This window comes from Chamaea fasciata, unplaced genomic scaffold (genome assembly GCF_029207755.1).
Source record: "Chamaea fasciata isolate MVZ Bird 193981 ecotype frontalis unplaced genomic scaffold, bChaFas1.0.hap1 SCAF_17, whole genome shotgun sequence".
NCBI lineage: Eukaryota > Metazoa > Chordata > Aves > Passeriformes > Sylviidae > Chamaea > Chamaea fasciata.
Window position 1 is genome coordinate 10645489 of NW_027094102.1, and position 23941 is coordinate 10669429.

General features: G+C 41.2%; 1 long non-coding RNA gene across 3 annotated transcripts in view; it reads right to left on the minus strand.

The window, feature by feature from the left end:
* Positions 1–23941, minus strand: part of LOC136298434 (uncharacterized) — a 48270-nt gene that overhangs the window by 13219 nt on the left and 11110 nt on the right. For all 3 annotated transcript variants that reach the window (XR_010723311.1, XR_010723310.1, XR_010723309.1), the window contains exons 2-3: positions 9756–9828; positions 9080–9167 (exon numbers count right to left, since the gene is read on the minus strand). This is a non-coding gene — a long non-coding RNA (uncharacterized lncRNA). The remainder of the gene's footprint in view (positions 1–9079; positions 9168–9755; positions 9829–23941) is intronic.

The window sequence follows — 23941 nt, forward strand, 5'->3', positions numbered from 1 at the left end:
CAGTTGATATGTTCTCAGGACATCCAGTTGACTGTATACTTGTTTTTATACCCTGTTTTGGCATAAGGTTGCTGTCCTTATTCCTTTTGGTATTGTTACTGCACAGGAAGGCAGGAAAATACATTTCCAGGCTCCTAGTATATGTTTGTTTTCCCTTACTGTTGTTCATTCTGTTTACACAGTGGCCGCTTTCCTTCATCTCTGATGATGAAATTTAAACTCTCTCCTAAGAGGAGAAAGATTTCAGGGAGTGGAAAATACAAAGACAGGGGAATGGAGCAAACAGAGACTTTGTTTTCAGCACTCTTGAGGAGTCAACCTTGACCCCAAGATGCCCAAACAAGTTGCAAGTGTAACATGTGCACTTTTGGATTAAGGCCAAATGCGCTTGTTTTATACTATTTTTACATTAGTGAACGAGGGAACAGATGTGGTTCAGAGAAGTCAGTGCACCCCAGAACACTGTGCTGCAATCACTCCAGTGCCATTAAATCACCATCAGAACAGCTTTGCTCAGGAGTCCTTCAGCTGTTCCATGTGATTGCTGTTCCATGTGATTGCTGTTTCAGCCCAGCTCCAACATGTACCTCAACTATACGGATAACTCGGAAAAAATCAGAGAATTCGTAATTCACCACCCTCTGTCTCAGAGTCAAAATCACTTGTGGGGTCTGACATTAAAAACCCCTACTACCTGCAGCGTGATGAAAGCAGCCATTGTCTGTGTGTGACAATAGCTGCGTGTAGATGCATTTGTAGATCTGTAGTTACTCAGCTTTTTTCCACATTTCCAGTATTAACTTGGTGATGCAATAATTTGTATAAGCAAATGATGGGGATATTTACACAAGCGAAGTTCTAACCAGTCCAAGGAGAGGGGTATGCCAACTAACACAGAACTTTAGGGGATGTATGCAATCAAATGAAGGAAATCTGCAGCTTCTCATAAGAGGGTCAAAATGGCTTCCAACCAGCTAAACAACAAATTAATCAGCTTTTCTGATAACCTGGAAGAAGACTTTTCCTTCTTTCTGTTGAAATCAAATGTGGAAGTTAATAGGTACACAAAAATGGGAATAAAGTAAATAGATCTGAAGGCTCTTAATCCTCACAAATTCTTGCCACATCACCCCTTTCAGCGAAAGCCTTGAAGCCTCATCCTTCAAGCAAACACTATTGTCTTTCTTTTACACAAAAGGAGTGTCAAAGAAACTTCCCTGTCTGGCCATCCAGAAGCAATTCCCAGCCACACTTGGTCCATCTGCACTGGGACTGAGAGCCCTGCACACCTACACAGCCCAACACCCACAGTCAACAACCAGCCTGACCACAGCTTTCCCAGAGCAGACTCTCAGATGTCTCGATCCTTAGAATAATTTAATCATGCTGCAATAGCAAAACAACAGCTTGAGATGCCTTTGAGCAGGCACCCCAAACAAAGGAGACTGTAGGCTTTTATACTCTCGCAGTCCAAGGGTACCGAATTCTGGAGTCCTCAGCTCCTGCCCTGTCTCACCTCTGGCAGTACCACAGGTCAGTGTCCCTCAGTGTCCCTCTGCCGGCAGTGCCACAGGTCAGTGTCCCTGAGTGTCCCTCCCCTGGCAGTGCCACGGGTCCCTGTGCCCTTTGTTGTGCAAAGTTCAGCAGTTCTGTCTCTTGCCTGGGGCTCCCACCCAGAGCCCAACCTGCAGCTGCATCCTGAGCTCCCTGCACTGGATGGATCCCCCCAAGAGGGACACTAGGTCCAGTTGTCCCCTCAAGGAAAGAGCTGGCAAGAGCCATCATCTCCCCTCCCACAGAGCTGCCAGCTGTCCCAGTTGCACCAGTGCAGCAACTGGGATTCACACCCCAACAGCCACCATTTCACTCAGCATCACCCATGTCCTTTGTTCTCACAGGGGATGACCTCATCTCTGACCAATTCCAACTGTTTTCCACAGTGATATAATTTCCATACCTAATTCCATATGGTCAGAGCAAGGTTTGAGCATGAGTAACCTGGAGCCTAAAACCACAGAAGGGGACCCGCTTCCCTGGATGACTTCATAGGTGACCTCTATTGGTCAGGGGCCTTCCCCCCATCCCACAGCTTTATGCCTGCAAGCAGAAACAGCTTTTAATCTCCTATTAAAATTATGCAAGAATGAGCCCACAGGTTATTTTGGAGACATCCAGAAAGATCCCTGAACCATCAGTAAAATTCTAGGAATCAACAGCCGGCTCAGGAAGGCAAAGGAGGAAACATAAAAGAAAAATACTCCTCTGAGCATACCATTATTGTTAAATATCACCATTCCAAACGTAAGAGATAAATTTTCAAGTGTTACAGCAGGTCTCAGAACCCTATTAATAGAAATTAGAGGGAAGTCTAATAGAAAAAGACAGAGAGGAAGACATTCTCTCCACTGCTCCCTGGGGAAGGTGAGAAAAGACTGAAAGATGACACTTTATCTCTTCTAGTTCTCGTGGGACCCATAATCACAGCATTCATTCAGCAAATAATAATAATAAATATGGTCTGAAGCGACTCCAGCTATTTCAGCTTTAATAAATGGGTTGAAATAGAGGCAAATTCAGATACAGAGAGCATCTTTTCAATAAAATCTGATAGGGTTATTAATAACATTAATGGAGTACCATGCTGTCTCCATTTTGTTAATAGTTGCCTTGTTCTCCCCCAGTCCATTCCCCACTCCCATGCACAGACACAGACAAACACACACACTTTTCCCTCCACTGATGACAAATTCAGACTGTCAGCTTTCTGCTGGCAATGCATCCCCAGAATTAGTCAAATTTGACATGATTTTATTGTTTTATGGGAACTGCCAACAGGGATTTTTCTGCCTGAAGTACATTTATATCCTAGTTCAAATCAGATCCTGGCTTAGTTCATGGCCACAAAGAGGATAAGCCAGGAAACCTGCAGCTCCTCAAGGACAAAAAAAGTTATGGCTATGATGGGATGCTTAGAGCCTTCCTCCAGGTAACTCTGCCTTTGTTTTAGCTTGTCCCTTACTCTCAGGAGAACTTTTCCTTTCAGCTTTCTGATCCCCTATCAGGGAATCATCCCCAGTGCATGGCCACGGTATTTGGCCTGCTGGTCCAAACCCAGACTTTTAAACTCTGAAAATCCTTGCACACGGTTTTAGAAGAGCTAAAAGACCGTCAGCAGAAGAACGAGTGCAAGCAGGTGGATTTGCCTCAACAATCCAGTTTTATTCTAAATGGAGAGTTTAAAAAGGTTATCCTTTTATTTTGTTCTCCTTCTTCCCCCTTTTTATGAAACAAAATCTGACCTCTCTCCCACCATACCCCATGAAAAAGCAACTATAGACTCCAGTTGCACAGGACTGAGGGCTCCTGCTAATTTAAAATTCACCCTTATTTATCCCATTTCACATCATCCCTTAGCAGTATTTTCCAAATGTCAGGTTTTTACAGACTTAATGAGATTTTAAAAAAAAAAAAATGTTCCTTTTCCCTTTGCATTTTATGCTTTCCGCTGTGACTTCCATAAAATCATTTTGGTTAACAAACAAGATGGCTATATGATTAAAGAAAAAAATGCATCTCATTTTCCTCATCCCCATCTATAGATGGAGGAAGGAGCAGCCAGAGCCAAAGTGTTTTATATCACAGCACTTCCCTTGCAAGGAGACAAAAAAAAAGAAAAGAAAATTATAGAGTTGCAGAGAATTGAAATGTTTGAACAGAAAATAATTTCCCTAACTTGTGGCCTGGAGGCATAACCTGTCATAGCTCTGCATGAATTGAACAGTCAGGGAGTTCAAGTTTTTTGCAGCTTACGATAAACTAATATGCTCTGTCATATCATCCTCAGAAGACAGGGATTTGAAGGAGCCACTGTATTTAGAACAGCAAAAGTGATTCTAGGGCTTAATAGAATTAGAGGGAACCATCAGAAGCCAAACACAGATGGAGACTAGATGGAAGGTGACAAAAAATTCCCAAACCACACGCCACACTAAAGACAGAGAGCTAAGTGGTAATTCTATTTTAAGCTCTTCTAGAGACCATGAACTAATCAGCTCATATCCTACAAGAATTCCACCCTGTTTTACATACCAATACCCAGAATAGCTGACGGATTTCCACATGAAACAGAGAGCATCACACCGGGAGTCTCTCGGTGTGGTGGGTCAGCCTCAGAGGCTGCTGCAGGAGAGGAGAGCCCCACAGCATGCACTGCCTTCTGAAAGGGGGAGTAGCAGAGCTAAGAAGAAAAAGGAAAACTCACGAGGAAGAAATGTACTACTTTAAAATCTGCATTGAACAGATCAGGCAAGATTCTCTTCTTACATTGCAGTCTTCTTCCTTGATCTTTACAGGCTTATGCTGGTCTGAAATCAATGCAGAAAGCACAGTGAGGTGCAAGTCCTGGAGGCTACTCCACAAACAAGACACAGCTGAACAAAATAAGTATTTCTCCTAAGATATTCTGTGTCCTCCTGTATGTCAGGACCATACAAACACTGTGGAGTTGCTACTGTCCCAAATGCTGCTCTCTGAACTGCTCGTGGGTCAGAACCAAAGCACAAGCTCTGCCAGGGACACAGGCTGGATTATGAATTGACAAGTCCTGCCTGGAAAAGTGCAGAGTAACAGAAACACTGAAGAACCCCCAGCTAGCAAGAGGAGGTTTGTTACTCATTCTCAGGCCAAAAATACTTCTCTATTTTTTCACTATATTACACTATGAAAATTCCCCCTATTAAGAAATCAGGTCTGTGCTGGGAAACCCCTAGAAGAAAGTCGGAGCTGACCTGGTGCCACACTTTCTCTCTGCCTTTATTGGCTCAGTTTGCTCTTCCATACTTATGTGGGACAAATTCCCCTTTTCCAGGATTTGCTCTAAACTATCACAGTTCAGGTCTCAAATTGCTACAGGTATTCCAGATCCTTCAGTGATCCAAATTGCCTGTCTTGGAAAAACAAATCTCTGCCATCCCTACCCCGAAGTGTGACACACCTTCCTCAGAGAGAAATAAAGTATTTTCCCATGCAAGATCCCACTCTGACAGTAATTCCCTTTTTACCGAAAGCCCACACTGGTACCATCCTGACCCAAACCCATAGGTTTCCAGCCCTAGACTCTACATGAGAGAAAGTCTGCAATAAAAGCCATGCCTCTGGCACACCTGAATGACCCTTATTTGCACCAGGAAATGGGTGCCCAGCTCTGGGTTACCTAGAACACATAGGTGCTTTCCTTTCTCATCTCCACTGGGGGATGGAGTTAACTTCATTGCTTTTAGCTGAGGAAATGTTCAAGTTAGCAGCTGGGACAGTTTGTTGAAGGTCAGAGGGAAGATTTACGTAGATCTGCAAACTGCACCCATCCCTTCCAGTGCTCCTCTAGCATCCTACCACTAGATCTTATTTTTTCTCTGAGAAGAGCTCTTCCTCAAGAGGGAAATAGCAAGAAATCAGCATTCAGAGGCAACACTGGAAAAAAGCCACTCACACAGAGCTGCTACACCAACAACTGCCCCCACAGCTGCTCTGCTGGCTTTGCCCATTTCCCCCTGTGAACAAAGGGACGACACCCACGGCGTGACCTGCTGGGAGCAGGGGCTTCTCCAAAGCACTCCGTCTGACCTCGGGGTAATGAACAGAATTAATATGGCAAAGCCTCTAACACAGCACCACTTCCCAGCAGCACAGCCACAGCCTCTAATTGATTAGTCCATAAAAATCTGTGCACTAAATTGAAAGGAGCTGCACTAATTCTCTTTTATGTTAAATTTCTGTCTTTCTCCTTTATCGAATCCTTCGTCGAATGTCCCTTTTGCTGCCTATTGTGGGCTTGCTCTGGGCCTGTTTTCCTCTTGCCCAGATTAAGTACCTAATCAAAATCTTGTCTCCCTTAATGGCATAAAATTGAAAGATAGATATTGCACTTTACACAGCTGATTAAACACTAGAATGTGGCTAAATGCTTTACAGGGCTTGTTACATTAACTAACTCTGTCATCTGCCAGCTATCTTATAATTGCATATGCTCATGTTGCCACTGGTGAAGCCAAGGTAAGATTTCTTTTCCCTCCATTACCTCTTTCCAGTCTCCCTCCCTCCACATTGCCACCCACCAGCAGCATGTCAGAGAGGAGCTTAGAACTCCCCTGCAACAACCACCTGAAGAAAAACTGGTACTAGTTGAGTCTAATTTCCTGTATGTTCAACTTTCAGTCACTGGTTTGTGGCCATCCAAAGTGACTAATGTGATGGGAAGTGACAGTAAATATGCATTTTATTTCTGAAGGAAGCAAGCCTGCCCACACTTCTTGTCTTGTCAGCTTTAGTGCTGGGCACCTTGTTCCATAAGTCTGGAGAAAGCAAGGATAGAAAAAAAAAAAAAAAACACAAAAGTGTTTACAGTACTTTGTTTAAGAGGACATTTTAAAAAGCCTGTACTTCCCACTGGCTCATCAAATCAGGATCTCATGTAGGTATCCAGTGTTGCACATCCTGGCTTTTTCCTTACACTGTAATAATGATGCAGATGGACTTTTTGGAAGACTTACAAGTCCATCCCAGCTGATTTGCCTTTCAGACAAGAGTTTCACCTTCTGCAAGGCATTCACACAGAATGATCCCTAAATACAATCTTCAACTAGATAGCTTTGAGAAAGAAAAGAGCAAACCAACCCAGAAAAGCTATTTCAGAAATCTTTCTGGAAGAAAGAAAAGCAAGATTTTGTTAACTGCTTTTAGGAATTGTTAACAATTGAAACATTAATCAGGGCTTGTGTTTTGTTTAAGGATACAAAACCATGTTGCCAAATACTCTGCAGGTAAGATATGTTGTCTTTGTCATCCACAGACCCAGCAATTTTAGAAACAGATCTTTGCACAAATATTTGTATGTAGATTCCTTTAAAGTAATTGCCAAAACACTCCTCCCTTTTAATACAAAAAATAGACTGCACATTGCACCCAGCCTGTAAAATGTGGAAAGCTGGTTCAGTTCAATGTGCATTTCCTCCTGACCCCAATCTTTTGCAAAAAACCTATTTGTTAAGCAATAAAATAACGTGTCATCCATTTCTGGTCCATATATTACCCTAAAACTCTTTCTTTCTTGTTTCCAAATTCCACTGCAGAAGGTGCTAAAAGTCTCTTTTTGCCACCTTCTTTCTAACTCTGCACCTCTTTATACAAAAGCAGGACTCCTGGCAGGCGAGGAGGCTCTGTGTGGGAGTCAGTCCCTCTCTGAGGGACTGCATTCACAGCCAACTAATAAAGCTGTCACTGAGCTTTGCCCTAAAAACACCCAAAGGCCCAATTTACTTCCCATGGGCTCAGCAATGGGTGGGCTCTCCCTCCCCAGTTTACATGGGTGCTAAATCAAGTTGAGCTGAAGCAGATGTTACAAATCTGCCAGCAATTAATAATCAATTCATTGTTTTCTTATCCCACCAGGATGCTGCACCTTCCCATCTTCCATTCGTCAGTTCCCTCCTGAAACCACACAAATTAGTTCATGGTACCATTGTTAATGGTTCATAAAAGCTTACTAGAGGCTATTATGAAATCTTTACTAAGTGCTTGTTTTTAAATATTCATGAAGGCACAATATATACTTTAATAAGACATGTAGCAAGTTACAAAACCGAACCTTGCACTAAACATTAAGGTCCCAGGAAAGATTCATTTGAAAGGAAGATATCCAAAGAAAAAAAAGGTACCCACAGCTGTCTCCTTACTTTTTCTTGATCTACAAGGTAATCTTGCCAAATCCTTTTGCCTGCAGTTTCACACTTATTAAAATTCTTTGGTTTAAGCTAACATACTGATTCTAAATTTCCTCCTAGAGGAGGAGAATATTCCCCTTTATATGAGAATCAATATGCAACAGCAGATAGCAAAACTGATTTGGCAGGTTTCAAGAAAAAGCTGTAAGTTAGTTCAAGATTGATCTGCAGGTATCAAAAGTAGGTGGAAATTTACTCAGGAACCAGCCAAAACCCACCTCAAACTGGTCATTCAATAGAGGCAATTCTTCAGCAGTAAGCATTTTCTAAACAGAAAAATGAATGGCTCCGTGACCCTCAGAGCTGGACCCACAATTTAGAGTAGTTCATAAAAGCAAGACCAAGTTTGACAATTTTGTCCTAGTGCTTAGTGGACATCTGGCCAAAGCCACAATCCCTTGGCAGTCCTGCAATTCAGCACAACTGTCAAAGCCCTTCTAGCAGAGGCACAGCAATCCAGCAGGATATTAAATCTACTTACACAAGGACAGGATGAGGAACAAAGTTCTACCAGTTCTAACCAATGCCATCAATCCCTCACTTCCAGGATCAGATTAGCAAAAAAAAAAATCCCTTTTTGAATCCTTTTTTATGCATAAATCCCAGTGCTCTGATCCCTGCCAAGCATCTGTTTATCCACTGGGGCAGCTTTGGGAGGCATGGATTTCCCATAATGTGCTCTCCAGCAGAGAGCACCGCTGGTACCAGTGTGCAGCCAGAAATATTCCATTGCCAAGGCTGACCTGCTGAGGTGAGCAGAAGGGATGGGGTGAGTTACCAATGCCACAGCAGCCCCATGGCTCCCAAGGACCCCCCTGCTGCCAGCCAGCCCGAGCAGAGCCCTTGTGCCCTGCTCCATGAGGGCCTGGCTGCTCCAACCAGCCCCAATCCTGTTCCTCTTCCCAGAGCCGTTTTATCTGCTTAGCTCTACCACCCTTCTGCAATGGAAGAAGGATGTGCTGACACTTGCTGAACTTCACACACACTTTTCAGCATAGTTTCTTCTCTCCTTTCCCCAACAAGAGTCAGGGCAGCTTGGAGGGGGGGGGGTATGAAAGAGTTTGAGGAGGACAGCACTGGGCTAAATTATCCCTGACAGAGGGGGAGAGAGACTGAGAAAACTTCTTTTCAGAGTTCTCCACATTTTGGTCTTTTTTGCAAATGGTTTTCCAGTACAGGAATATTTGGAGATACTGTGCTCCTCCTAGGATCCCAAAAGAACCAAAGCAGCATCACTCAGTAGTGTTGGACATCTGCACTATGCAGAAAGCTGGTCCTAACCGAAACAAGACAGCAGTTACCTGGATGTATCCGTCGGTTTGTATCCTGGGCTCTGTCTTGTTCCAAAGACTCCCCAGGCAGTGGAGCAGGAATTGGACACAAACATCCCTGTGAGGAGTCAGAGTGAAAAGCCACAGAAGAGAAGTCCAAGCAGGAAATCAGGGACTACAACTCTTTTGAATAGAATGCTCACCGTGAGGTATCAGTGATGCTTGGAAATGCCTCACCAGGCTCTGATCTACCCTGAGATGCTTTCTGGGTTTATTAATAAGAAAACTCAAGTATGAGAAAGACATTACCAGAAAGAACAAGATAATTCCTTCACTTCAAACCCCTGCATCTTCTTTGCTGAGCCTCACTTCTCAGTTCCCATTCTATATCTCCCCAGGGACTGTTTGATTAAATATATGTGAATAAAAAGCATCCATTCCCTTTTGAACTGGGTTAAATTAACAGTGACCTGAATCAGACCCCACAGTCCTGACAGCAATTACTTATCAATGAATCATTATCCATCTCTAAATACAATTCCTTGCTGTTTCCAAATTTCTTTGACTTTAAGTGTATGAAAAAAAAAAAAAAAAAGAACGTTTGCAGAAATAACTTGACAAAGTCAGGATTTTGGCAGGGGTGTGGGATGGACACTAGACAAAGAACAGACATTAGGGAAACAGAAAACTGTTACCATTTTCTCACCTCCTTTTACGATTTTCTTCACATTTCCAAAAGACAATCAGAAACAGAAAGTGAACTCGGATCCAAACACAAACTGAAAACAGAAAATGCCGACTATTTTACTGTGGCCACCGTTGCTATTCTAACACTTTTCTTCTTTCCTGGTCATAGCATGCAGTGACAAAGTGAGCTCAAGCATGAAATGTAACTTTGAGATTCCTAATTCTAATTCAGAAAAGTGTTTTGCTGAGATTTTCTAAGATTCCTTTTTATTTGTGGACCACGTTGAACAACAAGATCTCTTGTACTTATTCCAGAATTTAAAAAAGAGTTTTTCAAGCCAGTGCCTATAACACAGATGAGAAAATGTTATTATTATACCTCTCATAGAAGGAGACTTTAGATCTCAGGGCAGCCCAGTAGCAAGGCAGAAACATCTTTAGAGCCAGTGATTCCTCTCGGCTGGTGTCAGAGATTTGCTCAAGTGGAAATTAAAGGTCTTACTGCAGGATTTTAGAGCTGTTGTGCTGAATGCTCCTGCTTTACACACTGAAACAAGATCTATTTTTCAAGCCCTGAATGAACTTGACAGCTGAAGACATTTGTCCCACTTGCCTACAGTAAAGGAACTGTAAATAACTGCTTGTCTTTAAAGAATTCATGCAATCACATTTAAAACATAAAGGGATTACACTACCCCAAACTCTGACATTTACCTTAAGCTTACGGAGAGATCTCCAGATAAGCAAGGCAGCTTGGCCAGGCTAGAACACTCCTGGTGATGAATCCCAGCTCACCAAATCTGCTTATTTTACAAGGAGTTTCCACTGTTGGGCAGTTCAAAGTGAACTGTTTTCATGGTCCACACAATAGCAGCAGTTGAATGGCAAAGAGCAGTGGCATTATTTAAAAAGCCACAATGAAGTGATAGTTTTAAAATACCGACAAGTTGGAAAAAAAAAAAATCCAGATAGAAGATCAGCACTGACATCCTTCCATTTCAGGTAGGACAGCCCCCAGAAATGGACCTCTTTTCCTGGTCCAAAAGTAAAAATCCTTTGTGGTGTACTGAATGATGAAAGGGAGAACAAACTCTCTTCCCACATTACTTAATCCCACTGACCTCAAAAAATTGTTCCTCATCTCTGTCTTTCATCCTGGACAGGATCTCAAAAGTAGACTGGGTATAGCTGAGTTTCATGATACACTCAATATATAAAAATGAAGATTAGCAAAGCTATAGAAAACTGAAGGTTTGCAAATTGTCATCATTTGGGCTTCTATCTAGATTTCAAGTTCATTAAATTTAGAATGGCTTCTACATAAGATTCTCTGTGTTTCGTCCGTCTTTAAATGCCAGACAACCATCACCCAAAAAAGAAAGTGAGTAAATAAATAAATAATTCATATAACCAGAATTTAGCCATAATGAATTCAATCTCTTTTTACTGTAAAGGGAAAGTTATGCTTGCAGGCATAGTTTGGGCCTTGTTTTTAAATGCAGAGAATAGTAAAATAGATGCAATGTTTATGAATTATTAAAACCTGCACAAGGATTTCTTTTCCTCTTCCACAGCTTCTTGTTTAATCCTTGTTCATTGTTGGGGGCTCTGGGGATGACTGACATTTAACACATCTCTGCTGTGCTTCCTTACCCACTGACACGGGGGGAGAGGGAACCACACAAACACACAAGCGTTTGTAGATTACAAATGTTCCAAACTTTCATTCCTCCTCACTCCCCACATCCCCTGAACCAAGCCTCCTGCAAAGAGAAGACAGAAACATTCTCATCTGGAAGTGTCCCCCAATGGCATCATTTCACCTGGTACACAGATAAAGACTTTTCTCACCTTGCAAATAACAGATATTAAGGATTAACAAACTTGTGGTTTGGTGCTTTGTTTTTTGTTTTTTTTTTTAAATAAAGCAGCAGTGTTATTTTGTAGAGGATCTGGTGGTCAGGGGACATGTTTTGATGTAATGACACTATTTTTTTTTTTTAAGAAAAAAAGATAGTTTAGGGGGTATTTTTAGGAATAGGGATTTAGAGATTTGCAACCTGAAAATATCTGAGCATCCCATCATATACCAGTCCTCAGCACACAAATAGATCCCCACAGAGTCCTGGCAGCATTAGCCACTCCATTATTCCCTGGACATTTACAGCATCAGCTGCTATATAAAACCTATTTCCTATTTTCACAGGGAACAAAAAGAACAAAAGTCCAGGCACAAATTAATCATGCTGTCTCATATGGAGAATTTTGAAACAATGGTTAATTCACTAGGAGCAGCCTTATTACAGCAATGATGGTCTGGGTATAAATCCCAGACAAGATTCCAGGTGGAACAACTGACCTAAGCAAAGAGAAAACAGTCCAAAAGTGTCTGGTTATTTCCAGCCCCCTCTATATCAAACACCAGCCAGAAGGTATCACCTTCCCTGGTAAAGTCTGCCTTGTTCTAAACACAACAAAACAGAGAAGGACAAGGAATCCACAATAGCAGCACTTCCAGGAACAACATAATTTTCCACAAAGGGATTTAACAGATTTGGGAGTTTGAGACTAATTCAGAATATTTGAGGCATTGAGAAGTTAAGAGTAACAAAAGAATAATTTGCAGAAAGTAGGGCCACAGTAGACTACCCATGTCCATTAGTACATCCCTAATTAACATGTCAGTGATGCAGAGCATTTTTGAAAACTTAATGTCATCCCTTTGCCTGTACTCCCAGTGTGCACAGTCTACCTACCTCAGTCCTAGTGCACAAATTGTGTCCCAGAGACTGATAAAGCCCGTGGTGAACCACAAATTAATGTAGGCATGCTTTTAATCAGACTGTAAAAAGAGACTTGAAAGTTTGCATTGAGAAACAAATGTAAGAATCAGAATTAAAAACAAAGATGACACGACAGGAAATGCTTGTGAGCTGCTGCAGCTTTTGTGCTCCAACCAAACCTGGTTTTCACCAGTGGCAGAGGGGGGCTGCACCTTATGTATAAAAAACAAACAAAGCATGAAAGAACAAAATACCAAATGGGACAAGAGGGAACCACAACTTTGGACAACGAAGATAAACTGGATTTGTCATTAAATTAAGACAGGAACCAAAAAGTTCCTTGGATGAGTTGTAGCTGTAGCTCAGGGTTACAGTTCTGACACTGATGCAGCACCTGCACTAAGTGAGGGCCCTGAGATTGTTTGGCTTTCCGCTGGCTGGACTGAGTTCCATGCTTGCTGCTTACAGCAGAACACAAATATAGGAGGGTGATGCAAGAGCTGCAGCTCAAACCCTCCTGCATGGTGTCACAGCCTCTATTGATATACCAAATCAAGAATAATTTTGTATCAAGTTACAGAATATTATGCTAAGCTGAAATATTTTAGGAGACATAAATCTTACTTTACAGCTATTTTCAGGAGTACTCAAAACTATTAGTTCAATAAAAGAATAATACTCTCAAATATAATTTTTGCCCTGAACAACTCAAAGCTTACTGCAGCTCCATGCCTGCATAATCAAGAATTTTTGTTGCATTTCTACATAATTTCTACAGTTTTCCTTGTCCCTATTTTATTTCTCCTTCCCAATCAGCAACAAATCCATCTCTGTACATAAACACACTTTATCACCGTATTATCCACGGCAAATGGCACTAAAATAAAACACATCCGCCTTGCAAATGAGAAATGGAAAAAAGCTTGCCATGGGTTTAATGAAATAGTGTATGTGTGACGTTTTCATTGTATAAAACCAACTATTTAACTGCTCACTAGAGGGGTTTAACAAACAACACGTCAGTACTAAAATCTTTGAGATTGCTGGGTATTCCTATGGAAACTTCTTTCCAGTCTCCCCAAAAGATATTATGCTTAAGTGCTCTTTTAATTTTGTTCATTTTTACCCCTGTTAAGAGCATGGTTTAAAAAAAAAAAATCCACCACGGTTCTTCTGCACGTTTAAATTGCTGCCAGAAAGCTTTTGTTTCCCTGTGTTTATTAATAAGCTATCTCTTTAAATCTGCTCTGCTGTGCTCTACAAATTGTAAAGAGCATACAAATGAGACACAAAGCAGCTGCCAAGTGCGTAAGTAAAGCTTGGCCTGGCCTGTAATAAGCAAAAAAATATTTAATCTTCCTTAAGACTTTGCAATCTATGCAAAAAGTATTTCTAGGAGCAACAGCAAACCCAAAAAATTATCAGATCAAGTTTTGACAGTTAAAGAAGAGAGATGCAGAAGAGATCAATATTTTCCTTAGTTAATCATCTATTTATGAGTTGCTAGGGAATGCTGCTCAAGAGTTTTCAATCAAAATTTGTCCATCACAACACAAACTTGTGGGTGAACCAACTGTATTTACAACGATAGTTTTTAGAGTAACAACTTTATTACAACTGAATGCAAACACCCCCTAAAGGATCTTCCCAGAATTCCCACTTGAAAAAGAACAGAAAAAAGCTGGGAAAAGCCCCACCACCACAACAAACCACTGTATTATGGTTTAAGGAGGATGATGCTCTACAAAAGCAATGGTTTAAACTCTGAAATGAGTGAAAAAATGTTGCATCTTCCAAGTTTACCAACACAAAATAACCTGATTGCTTTACTGAAATTCTACTATCAAAACAGAAAATAAAACGTCATTTCCAATCTGACGCTTCCCTTCAATGCAGAAAGGGAAAGAAAACTTTAAGTATTCTAAATTTTCATTGTAAAGAAATGGCTGCTTGCCTCACGTTATATAGCTTGGAAAGCAAGGGGGAGTTGTGAGTAAATCGAGTCAGTAACTGCAAAATTATCTGAAGTTTAAGGAGGGAGCATTGGGTCACATTCTGGCTTTCTGCAATGCAATAAACCTCCCAAAGAGTAAGCTGGCACATCACAAACTTATGCACTTCACACATTTAACAAAAATAAACAAACATTCTGCTGTAACCCTTACTCAATTTGGTGTCTAAAAAATTAGTTTCCTGTGTGACAGTGCCCTGGCCATCATGTTGGGCAAACTGAGCGCAAAGCAGTGTGGTAACAGGTTCAGTCCTCAGCCCAGCTGAAGTGTCAGCTCATTTACTGCTTTCTTTTCCTGGTGAGGAAGACTCATATAGGAAATTGCACAATCTACTTTTTTGCCTTACAATAAAAACCAAACAAACCCATACCTTACTTTTCTGAAAGGAAAACTAGCACCAATGCACCTGTAAAGGCACAATCGCAGTCACACGTGCCACACAGTACTTGGAAAAGGATTCACCACCAAAGGAGTGGGGTCTGCTGCCTGTCTCTCCTCCAGGCATCTTACAGCACCTCTCATAAGCTCTAGACAGCTCAGAAACCTACACTGCTTCACCAGACTGAGCGTGTCATTTCCCCAGCCAGCTCCAAGTACAGCATTTGAGTTACAAACCCATTTCTTACCACAGTTTCTCTTCTAAAACAGAGCAAAAGCTTCCCAGGGCTATTCCTTTCAATTGGGAAGGCAAAAAAATGAGCAGCCCTGAAACAGAATACACCAAGGGTTCATTCACAGTGGCACAATAGCAAAATAAAGGAAACAAAACCCCACAACACGGCAGCACTTCTGTAGCCTCCACAGAACTCCCCTTTATTTGCCTGAAACCATCTGTATGAGATGTTCTGCATTACTGTGCACTTACACACCTCCTAAGCCCAGGTTTATTTTGGCTGGGTTTTGCAGTGTCCTATTAAATATCACTGGTTTGAATTCTGCAGCAAGTCCAGCTTTGTCAGAAAACATGCGTTTCACATAATTTCTATGAAAGGAAGAATTTGTTGCCACCTAAGGAGCAGCTTGAATGACTGGGAGGGGAACAATCCAAATGTGTCCCTTCCTACTATTGACAAGTAGTGACCTGTGGACATCTCCCCTGTTCCTTGGCTCTTATTTTACAGTTCTCAGGTGATTTGGAGCAATCTCCTGCAGCTCACTGCATGCTGAGGAGCAGTTATCTGCTCCTAGGGTTCCATGTGACACACACAGCTTCAATCTTCCTTTGTTCAGTGGGAACCTGGTCAGCAAAACTCCAGCTAGTATGTGGCGAGCAGAAAATATTTGTGTTTGTCTCGGAATTGCCGTTGCTGATATGCAAAAACACATCTTTGTACATACAAGAGCCTCCAAAAAACCTACAACAACAAAATTATCTTCTAATCTCTTCAGGAAGAGAAAAGATTAGAAGATAATTGGCATTCAATTTAGCAGTTTGGGATGCTTCTCTTCCTGGTGGGTGTGTCCCCCCAACCTGAGGTTTCCTCGTGGTTGTTGGACATCACCATGCACCAGCCGTCCATCAAAAACCCCACCCTACCTCATCCTCAAAACACGGGAAATTAGATGTTAAAACTCATTTGTCGACTGACTATTTGGTGTTTGTGGTTGGATTTGTCTTCACACAATAATTTTCATCCTAATTAAGACTTCTGGATGAATCCCCAATACAAATAAAATTAATTTGGGAAGAGTAAATATGAAGGAACAAATCACAATCCAAGTGCACAGTCTCTTGGAGCCTGTGAAACTACAGAATCTTGCTTGCAGATCGTCTCAGCCAGCTCTAATCATTTATTTAAAAAGAGACTAACAGAATAGTCTGTCCTGGAGGATGAAAGCATATGTTAGTCTCAGCGTGGATTCCTTTAGGAGGGCAGCATAATTATCACATTCAGCACCACCGTAACTCAAACCTACTCTTCCATTTTCTCTCTTTAAACACCAAGTGAAGTGCATATAAATAATTTGACTGCACAAAACGCAGCTTTCCCCACTGAACTGTCACCAAGGCAAGTCAAAGTCAGCTGGACAAAGGATGGCCCCAGCACATCTGGTTACAGCTGCCCTTCCCATCTCCATGCTAACAAGACCTCTGACTTTTGGGTTTCCTTGGGGACTTTTGGGGTATAGTTTGGTTTGATGCTTTGTTGAGGATTTTCTGATTTTTTGGTTATTTTGAGGGGGGGGTTTTTTGTTGTTTTTAAACCAAAGAGCCTTCATCACAGCACAAAATAGGTGAGAACCTACTTGGGAACCTGTGTAGCCTGTCCAGATGCTTTTGGTTTCTCCTACAGAGTCCAAGGTGGTGGTAGGCGAGTCAAGACAGCATAAACTTTTCATGTGGACATGAAGTGGCTTCCTTAGCTCATGGGAAGCAAGAGCCTGACACAATCCTAACACAACCCAGAAGCTAAAACTCTAAAATGAAAAAGAAAGCAATGCCATCCTTCCAATCTAACAAGAGGGCCTCTACCCTGCAAATAAATTGCTTGGAAACAGATTTACTGAACAAGCAACTCAACGTAAGCTCCCAGCACAATGTTGTGACAGAAGTGGCTAATGTTGGTTTTAGAGGTATAAACAAGAGGAGCAGTAAGCGGGATTGATGAAGTGATTATACTTTTATTTATGACATTGGTGAGACCAGTAAATGGCACACAAAGCTCAGTCGCAGTGTTGCAACTTTCTAAGGAGTGTTGAGAAAAAACAAAGATGTGAACAACTGGGTGGGGGGAGAATAACTGAGACCTCAATGAGAGCTGAAAGAGCTCAATCTATTTAGCCTATCAACGAAGATTGAGAGGTAACTTGATTAGTGTATAAGTACCTTCATGGGGAGAAAACAAAGGGTATTAAATGGCTCATTAATCTATCAGAGAGAGGCATAACAAAAACTAATGGCTGGAAACTGAAGCCAGACTGATTTAAATTTAAAACTAGGCACAATGTTTTGGGGTTTTTTTTGTTTTCTTTTTAAACACTGTGAGGTATTCTCCAGCTTTTAATACATTGAAATCAAGAAAAGGATGCTGTCTGGAATACCTGCTTTAGGCAGACACAAGTTACACTGTAGTTCATACAAAAGCTAATGGAATCAATACTGTGGTAAGCAGGAGAAATGCAATGCCCTACGATACACAGTGAGAGGGACAATCCAGGGGTCCCTCTTGGCCTCAAATCCCATGGATCTACGAACTATGAAAAAGGTATTTTTCTGCCCTCCTAATGAATGCAATCATTCTGATTTTCCACCTTCAGTCACTGCCAAAACTCCTGTAAGTTCCTGTTGTAGAGATGAGAGTAAAATCTGAAGCCAAGTTGAACAATGTGCTGAGGCATAACCCAAGAGTTAATTATTTTGCTTGCTTTTTAAAAATGGGGTTTGCATTCATGAAGGGCATTAGATTGATGACACTGATAAACTGAAAAGGGGAACAGGGGTAGGAGTGGAGAAAATAGGAATTTAAAATGATTCAAGCACAAAAATACCTCATACAGCACGATGCCTGCAGGACTATTCTGTCAATTAAAATGTATTCATCACTCACATTTTTTCTGCCCCAGACTTACAACACATATCAAGGAAAAGGGCTGTTGGTAAGCAATTATGTATTTACCAAATCAGTGTCATAGAACTTAAATGTAAGTCAGTCAAACATTTTCATAAATATGATCAATATATTTAGAGGGGAAAAATAAAAAGGCGGTGGCAGGCTACAACTTTTAAGACCTTCTATATAGGTAAAACAACAACAGTAAGCAATTTACTTGCACTAAACTGATATTTACAAAGTTAAAACTGCATAAAACATCTCCTTTGGCTGAGCATTTGAAACAATGCAATAACCTCTATCAGCACAAAACCCATTTTTCTTTGCAATCTTAAAATTTGGCCACCACGCTGAAAACTCCCTGCCACCTCTGCATGGCACTGGGATTGTCTGTGACATGGGAGTCTCCTGCTCAGAATGGGACCAGAACAGCACAGACTCTCTGCACAGCCCATCAGATAAGTCTCCTTGTGATCAGGGATTCCCAGCAGAGCTGATGATGAGACCTCTCAGCTTTCTCCCAAGCCCCAGTCCTGCCAGGCACCATCAGGACAGGAACACTGGCCTATTAGCACCTAAACAGAGCCAAGAGGTGTTTCCTGTCCCTATCTCTCCTTGCTGCTTCCTCCCGGAATCAGGAATCCTTTTCTTTCAAAGAGGGCTCAGTTCACCCACACTATCAACAGAGATTTCGGGTCTCCCTCCCCGCACGCCCTGGTGAATGGAAATCAGCATGAATGAAGCCAGCTTTGTCCACACTTGTGCTGTAGATAGGCACCAACTCCAGGAAGCCCGGACTTAATTTGATCTGAAAACCCCCACAGCCAATGCATTTTAAAGACAGAACCACAAAGCCAATCAATAGGGACCATTCAGATACTTGCTGTCAGCGGCTAAAAGAAAATGGATACCGAGAAAGCCATAACTATGATAAATTTAGGTGCTGCTTCTCTCTGACTAATGTAGGCACTAAAACACTCCATGAATATCCTGCTTTGAAACGTGTCATATTTCTGAGAGGCCAATCAATCTCAGGTTCTCAGTGGACCACATTAAAATACATTTGTCACTGTAAGTTTATGAAATATTGATGGTGTTTTTTAGGGGGGTGTTAGGACGTGGAGAGGTGGATCAAAAAAAGGGGAGGGAGAGCTACTTTAATGAATTATCTTTAGGCTAGAAGGAAAAGAAGAAACAAATGTAGGTGCTTATTGTGGATGAGGGTAAAAAACAGGAAACAGAATTGCTTACTGAAGAAGGACTTTTGTTGGATTAATAGGAAAGATCGCATGGGTGAATACAGAGGCACTTCAGTATTTCAAGATTAATTTGAATTAGATTTATTATTTTATTAAACTTTTAACTTTTTAAATTTGGTATCTAGCACAGAAAATAAAACCAGAGCTCCCTTAATGACAGTCACAGAGGGGAAATTAAAAGTGTATCCGTGTTCCAGAGGGGAGCAAGGTTTCAGTGCACCAGGCACTGCATCATATTTATGCCTGAAAGAGGGAACGGGCCCATATGTGCTAGCAAACCTCACCAAGTGGGCACACACACTCTCCATGGAAAAGAAATGGAATAAAACACAGAGCGAAACCACCTTTCCTACAGATGCATCTACACACGCTCAATACCTGACGTTCCTCAGTGGTTTTCACCAAGAAATTTTCCATCTTAAGGAACTTATGATCAGAGTAAGTTAAAGACCAGAAGTGAGCAAGAAAGAACTGGGGACCAAGGTGGAAATGGGAATCATGTCACACAGAGTAGTTAATTTCAGATCATAAAGGAAGCCTGTTGCACATCCAAGCTGGGAGCCCAGGGCTTTCCAGACAAGGCCACTCCACCTTTCTGCAACTCAGCCTGCTGAGCACCTAATGACATCCTCAGATTTCCACACAAGTAGCTCCACTGAAGTCAATAAAAGCTATTCGCAAATGTAAAGTTAAGCCTGAGCTTAAAAACTGTGGTCCTGTGATCTATGTTTGTAAATCAAGTGTGGAACTAAAGCTAGTTTGGGTAAATAACTGGAAATTGGGTCATTTTTCACCATTTCTGTCAATGCAAAAAGCAGTTTTGTTAGATAAGAACAGCAGCAGCATTCACTGAGGGAACAAAAAGTAAATCCTCATATGCATTTTTAACTCACAGACGCTAAACTTTTTGGTAAAGTTATTATGCCATGTCTGTAGGAAAAACACTCTTAGGCAATAAATAGTACATTTTGCATTAGTGATGAATTGCAACAAAAATAAATTGAAGCAGAAGCATAAAATTTTTCATTTTTCACAAATCTGGAAAAATATGAACTTTCTTAGTTTTGGCCAGTAGCCCAAACATCTTCCCTTCAACATTTAGGAAGAATTTCACTCTTCTTACTGAGATTATCCAAACAGATACACACAGGTCTTTCCTCTATTTCCTTTGCCATAGTTTAGGTATTTTGGCTATAACGATTTGGCTGCTTAAAAAACCAGCAGTTTTTCTACCTTCACTCCAGCAATTTCAGCCAAATTGAAGACTTCCACATGCACAGAGAGCAGACAGAAGGAAGCATTTTTCTTCCCCATCAGTTAGAAGCAAGTTTAAGCATTTCAGCATGTTCTAGGGGAAGCAGAGTGATTTGCTAAAGAGTTTAATATTGAATTACACCTCCTGCTCTGCTACAGCACCTCCCAAGAACAGTATCTCAGGTGCCCAAATCCCTGATTTCCCCCCACAAAAGCTGCAGTCTTTGATTAAAGTACCTTCCTCACTCTGAACTGCCGTTTCCAGTATGAACAAGACATTTAGCATAACTGAAATGATTTTCTTTTCCCCATCCTGAATCTAATCTCAGAGGTTTTCAAGGTATTATTTCCTCCACACACCAGTAGCACACACAGACCTTACTCTTGGGCTGTGGCTGTTTTAGGTCAGGTGTTGAGCAAAAAAATAAAAAAGGGAATGTTTTGAGGCAAATCTTTTGACATCTGCTTGAAATGAAGTTTGGGATACTGCTTTGGATGCTTTTATATGGTCCCACTTAGACAGAAATCAGACAATACAGTCTAATGACTCCTCTGAGCCTTATAGTCACTGATGCCTTTGGGTATGTTTCTAAATAAAATGCAGGACCTGTGAAAAAGCCCCATTTTGTGATCTACAAACCCTCACGCCTACTTGGCTGCACCACTCCAGATCTGCCACAATAGCTTGAGGCAACATTTGGAGTTTCTTCCCACTTATCAGAGAATTACACTTATGTCAAAATAAATGTTAAAAAAAAAAAGTTGCAAAGCTGGTTACTAGATTCATTAAACACCAGGATTCATGTCATCTTTGATAATATTTTACTTAGTGTTGTCATATGGCCTCTACTTACAGATCTAAGCATTCTATAAATACCTGCTGTGAGCACTCCAAGGGCTGCCAGGGCAGTTTTCTCCCACAGCTCTCTTGACCCTGTGGAAGCTATTCTTCCCAAAGGACAACCTGGGCAATGCACAACACATTTTTATATGATGTGGCATCGGTTCATGTTGGTTCTGGCTTTTACTTCACCTTATTTTGTATTTCAGCTTGCAATTCTGGCAGGAATTTTTGCATGCTGCTCAATAAATGTTACAAAAGTGTCTGCCCACACTGCCTTTCGTCAGGGAAAAGCCCTGTTGAAGTTGTGCCTACCCAAAAACAGCTGAACTGGGCTTCTGGAAAGATGCTTACCTTAGGCCTTGAAAGGATTGTCAAATGGTGGTCAGAAATACTCAACTAAAGCCAGTGATTGCTTAAAAATATTTCAATGAAAGTGTAAAATCAGGGAACATTTCATCAGTAGGATGCTACGGTCATGAGATATCCAATTCCTACAATTCCAGTCTTAGAAAGGAAGTTCCCTTTCAGTATGGCCAGTTAGAAGCAAAGAAGGGAAAGGTAATTAGTGGGGAAGTGTTTTCCCCAAAAATTTCACTTTTTGAAGTGCTGCTGTATAGATGGGCTACCTCACACAGTGACCAATGACACAAAACTCTGACTTAAGAGTACCTGTAGGCAAAGCAGCAAAAAGGTGATTGCCTTTAAGAAGGAAAAAAAAATCATCAAATATAAAGCAGTTTTTAAAGGCAAAAGGAGTAATATGAGGCATTTTCACAACCATTAATCAAGTGACACCCTAAAAATTCAAATCATTATAGTTACTGAGGTCTTAAGTGTTGGGAATTGATCTTTGATGAAGAAAGGAGATCAAAGTGTATGGAAAACACGAAATTCCCATTCAGATGTTCTAGACCTTCCACAAACATATGGGATTTAAAATAGTCTAAGCTAATAAGATACAATCTCACAATTTGTTAGAAATTAATTTACCATGTTTCTAATGACTGCTTTTATTATATATGTTGAAATTATACATTGTTCTCCCACTTACTCAAAATTTCTAGATCCTTTGCCAGTCACCAGATTCTGAAGACAGTGGCTGTATTTCAGAAGTTGCAGCAGAGATTTCAGAATCCTGGATGTTTCAGCTTCTCAAACTTTTCTGTTCCTCATGAGACTGAGAATCTGCTATAAAACACCCTAAGAAATTTCCTGCACAGGAACACGTCTCAGTCATGGCTTAATATTAACAGCTACAAAAAAAATAAATCCCACCCTACCTACCACCATAGCAGACCCTGTGCCTATAGTGTAGACATCTTAAAAAAGCATTAAAAGTTCTATAGATGTTGGTATAAAATTCAGTTTTCCAAATAAGTAATTTGCCCAGCAAGCCTAAAGGAAACAAAACACATCCTGAAAGTCATTTAGTATTTCTGCCTATTTATTTGGAATTTTTAGTCCTTCTGGCCGAGATATTCATACGGACCACATTAGATGCGAGATAAGCCATACAATTAGCCTAGCAAGGAAAAAAGAAAATGGAAGAAAACTAGGAAAATCTCAACAAATTAGTAACTATTTAAATATTGAATATTCTTCCTTTGTTCAGGAAACGTCTATCCAACGGAAACTCTCCTGTTCAGAGTTGGTGTCATCTTGAACGCCAAAAAGGGAAGAAAAAGTCATTTATAAAACAATTAGAAATAAGGTTTCAGCCTTGGGGGTCTTCCTCAGGGCATGGTGAAACTGGGACACAGCAAAACTAAACAACATCCTGTTCTTCTTTAGCCTAAGGAAGGCCCCATGGCCAAAATGCCTCCTCCAATCTAATTCTGTACTTCTGACAAACAGGTTGACCCTTCCCCTGCTAATTACTGCTCTGCAACTTCCCACTCTGCACCAAGTTTGTCCCTTCATTTTTAGAGGTCACACACAACATAAAGCATTTATCCAAGCCATCTTCAAATCCCACACCTTCATTTATGTCTGAAATGATCAGCTTTGAAATGTTCACTTTGGGAGAAGAGGGAAGCAATATAACTAATTCTCCACTGCCTTTCAGTGCTGCCACATCAACTCTCCTGGGCAGGAGGATGAAATGCTACTGGTAGGAGTTTGCATAACTGGATATGACCAGCTAAGGTGCAGAGCAATGGAGAATGGGACCCAGCAATTTGGGCATGTCATCTGTAAAAAGGAAGAATGGTTTCTGTCACACAAGTTTATTGCAGCCCAGAAATGTCTACGGTAACTGTGGGCATATAATGTGATGTGCAAGGCTTTTATGAATGAGACCCTTGTGGCTTCTTGTCAGAACTGAATCTGAAGTGATGACAGGACATTTGTAAGTCTTTCCTGGGATGCTGAAGGACTTCCATAAGGGAACATCTTGGAGATGGGGCTCTCGAGGCTTTCCTTCAAGAGGAGTCCTTCCAAAAGTTGTTGAAGGTTTTTGGTAAGGAGCAACAGAGAGAGAGAGACTGAGGGACCTGAAGTGCA